The sequence below is a fragment of the Orcinus orca genome, chromosome 3 (genome assembly GCF_937001465.1).
Source record: "Orcinus orca chromosome 3, mOrcOrc1.1, whole genome shotgun sequence".
NCBI lineage: Eukaryota > Metazoa > Chordata > Mammalia > Artiodactyla > Delphinidae > Orcinus > Orcinus orca.
The window spans coordinates 158,508,655-158,512,597 of NC_064561.1; the positions used below are offsets into that span (position 1 = coordinate 158,508,655).

The following is a 3,943-nucleotide window of genomic DNA, read 5'->3' on the forward strand; positions in this document are numbered from 1 at the left end:
AGCACAGGCTCTAGGCGTGCGGGCTTCTGTAGTTGCAACACGTGGGCTCAGTATTTGTGGCTCGCAGGCTCTAGAGTACAGGCTCAGTAGTTGTGGCGCATGGGCTTAGTTGCTGCACGGCATGTGGGATCTTCCCAGACCAGGGCTTGAACCCGTGTCCCCTGCATTGGCAGCAGGATTCTTAACCACTGTGCCACCAGGGAAGTCCCTCCACTGCCATTTTGTTCAAGCCGGCTCTACAACTACAAGTCCTACTGGAGCCCCCCATTTCCTTCCCAAGTGCTCACAAAGCCTGCATAAACCCCTCCTGCATGTGGGCTTGCTAGCCTTTTCACTTGTTCAAAGTCAGGAGGGTCAGCTACAGCCTTCAAGTGATTCTAGGCCAAAAATTACTGCAGTGCTACTGTGAGGAGCCTGGAGTTATTCTGGGGTGAAGGGGCCTGGGTTGGGCTCACCAGCCAAGATAAGAAATACAGTGGAACAGAAAGACCGCTATTCTGGGAGCAGGGCAACCTAGCCCCATATTTGTCACTGACAAATGTCAGTTAAGCATTTTATATCTTTAGGCCTCAGTTTCCTTGTTTGTAAAATGATAGGGGTAGGCCCAGTGATCTGTAGCTCTAAGATTCTTTGATTCCATTAGCGCGTTGGCACGTGGCCTCTGACTACAGGATGCCCCACCCAATCCATGCCCAACCTGACCCATATTTTAGGAGGGAGCATTTTCGATAGCTATTATTTATTCTTCTGTCTATTCATGTATTAATTCAATACATTTGTGCCTACCCTGTGGATGAAAACCTTCCATAGTATTATGACAGATACAAAGAAATTTAAAACAGTATCCCTTCTTCAAGGAACTTAAAACCCAGCTGGGGAATAATTCAGTTAGGATATATTTGGCTGCAAGTAACAGAATTCCTGAGCAACGGTGGCTTAAGCCTTGTAGACCTTGGTTTATCTGCAGTAACAAGAAGTCTGGAAGTCCGCAGTCCTGGAGCTGGTTTTGGGGCTCAGTGATCTCTGCTGTCATCAAGACACATCCTCTTTCTAACATCCTTTAGGCTTCTTGTCCTTAGGTTTGTCACCTCATTGTCACGTAGTGGCTGCTACAACTCCAAGCTCTACATCTTCACACTAGTGCTCTGAGAAGGAAAGTAGAGGCATGAGAAAAAAAAGAGTTTTGCAAGATAGGCTCCAATATTTTTCTTAAAGGAAAAATTATTTTTTATTATTATTTATTATATTTTATTATATATATTTATTTAATTATATATTAATTTATTTATTAATATATATATTTATATTATATTTTATTATTATTTATTATATTATTAATTATCAACAGACTTCCCCTTTATCTTCTCAGCTGGAATTGGGTCACACTCCCATCCCTAGTCTAATCCTGAGAAAGGGAAATGGGTTCCATCATGATTCACCTCTGGGTACCTCTGTGATAGCTGACCAAAGAAGGAAGGAAAGGGCTCACAGGGTAAATACATATATATCAGTAGAAGCGTGAATCAACAATACAATCCTAGATTAAGCAAGAATCAGCCTTGTCAATAGGCCAACGTTTAGGTCCTGGTTCCCCACCTCTCCTTGTGTGTATCTATATGACATTGGTTAAGACACAAGCTAGAGACCTGGGGTCCTTTTCCCTCCTCTGCAAAAATAGCAATGGAGAGAATGGAGGGCATCTAGGTGAATTCTCCATCCCTACCTACTTACAAATAAATTCTGCTCTAGTTCTAGATAGTGGGATGAAAGTGTATTACAGCAGACAATTAATGTGTCGAATGTGGGCCCTGGCACTGTCTGTCCTTCACCTCTGAAGGCCAGGCCAGTCCCTCCAGCCCTGCAAGATCAGGCTAACCTCATCCTCTGGTTAACAAAGAGGCTCCAGAGTGAGAGGTAGCTCACCTAGGCTTTGAACTCTGGCCTGGAAACATTTGTCAAATCACTGCGGTGTCCCAGTTTCCTGCCCTCTTAGACGGCAGCAATTGTATCTACCTCACAGGGCTGTTGAAAGGACTAAATGAGAGAAAACACATTAAGAACTTAGCACAGTGTCGGCACACAGTAATTCATTTAAAATTGTTGAAGTTAAAATTATGATCTTACTTCCCTAAATGGATTCTAAGATTGAAGCAAGGACTATGTTTACTATCTTGTTCACATGTTTTCTTTACTGACAGCACCCTTCCCACCCACCTTGCCTGATATGTCAGATGTTCATTAAGAGTGAATGAATGCCACCTGACACCCGTTAGGATGGCTACTACCAAAAAAATAGTAAGTGCTGGAGACATATAAGAGAAACTGGAACCCTTGTGCATATGGGCAGAAGAGTAAAATGGTGCAGCCAGTATAGAAAACAGTATGGTGATTCCTCAAAAAATTAAAAATCTGATTCAGCAATTCCATTTCTGAGTACATACTCAAATTAATTGAAAGCAGGGGCTCAAACAGATATTTGTACACCCATGTTCATAGCAACATTATTCACAATAGCCAAAAGATGGAAGCAACCCGAGTGTCCATCAATGTGGACGAATGTATAAACAAAATGTGGTATGTGCATACAATGGAATATTATCCAGCCCTAAAAAGGAATGAAATTCTGACACATGCTACAACATGGATGAACCTGGAGGACGCTATGCTAAGTGAGATAAGCCAGTCACAAGAAGATACATACTGGATGATTCCACTCATATAAGGTACTGAGAGTAGTCATCTTCATAGAGACAGAAAGCAGAATGGTTTCTGGTAGTCGGTTTCTTCTGGTGGTTGCCAGGACCTGGGAGGAGGGAAGAATGAAGAGCTGCTTTTTAATGGCTGTAGATTTTCAATTTTGCAAGATGAAAAGGGCTCTGGAGGTTGGTTGCACAACAATGTGAATGTACTTAATAGTACTGAACAACACACTTAAAAATGGTTAAGATAGGCGGCTTCCCTGGAGGTCCAGTGGTAAAGAATCCGCCTTCCAATGCAGGGGACGCAGGTTCAATCCCTGGTCAGGCAACTAAGATCCCACACGGTGTGGGGCAACTTAGCCCGTGGGCCACAACTACTGAGCCCGTGTGCCTCAACTAGAGAGCCCACGTGCCGCAAACTACAGAGCCCACGTGCACTGGAGCCCGCACGCCACAACCAGAGAGAAGCCCGTGCACCACAACAAAGAGCCCGCACACTGCAACGAATGATCCCACATGCCTCAACAAAGATCCTGCATGTCTCAACGAAGACCTGACAAGCCAAAAAAATAAATAAAATATATAAATAATAAATAAATCTAAAAAAACATGCAATCATTTTTAAAAAATGGTTAAGATAGTAAATTTTATGTTAAATGTATTTTACCACAATTTTTTTAAATGTTTAATGAATAAATGTATTGATACATGCTTCAGCATGAATGATCCTTAAAACATTAGACCAAGTGGAAGAAGCCAGTAACAAAAGGCTACTTACTGTATGACTCTGTTTTTAAAATGTCCAGAAGAGGCAATTCCATAGAGACACAAAGTAGATTCGTGGTTTCCAGGGGTTAGGAAAACTACTAAAACTAAAAACGACAACTACTAAAAACTACTGAACTGTACTCTTTAAAAGGGTGACTTTTATGGTATATGAATTATATCTTAATAAAGCTGTTTTTAAAAAATGAATGAACAAATCAGATTCTAATTATATCCATATCATTGGGATCATTTTAATTCAGTGTCAGTTCCAGAAAGGAGGTTTATCTTGAATAATTTGGGTCAGAAATACGGGTAGCAAGACATTCAGGTGGGTCCTCTGGGCAAACCTCAGTCTGGCAGTCCCATCAGCCTTTGAGATTTGCTGCCTAATGGCCTGGTGAGGGTTTCTAGAATCCCCAGGCTTTAGCAATTGACCACAGGACCCTTATCTCCCTGAAGCCACTGGCTTGTCTAAC

General features: G+C 42.0%; 1 long non-coding RNA gene across 1 annotated transcript; it reads right to left on the reverse strand.

Annotated features, from left to right (window-relative positions):
• Positions 1 to 736: 736 nt before the first annotated feature.
• On the reverse strand, positions 737 to 3,230 carry LOC117199959 (uncharacterized). Its single transcript, XR_004481325.2, has 3 exons — positions 2,702 to 3,230; positions 1,924 to 2,034; positions 737 to 1,145 (listed from the first exon to the last, which is right to left on the reverse strand). It is a non-coding gene; the product is annotated as an uncharacterized LOC117199959 (long non-coding RNA).
• Between the last annotated feature and the right edge of the window lie 713 nt (positions 3,231 to 3,943).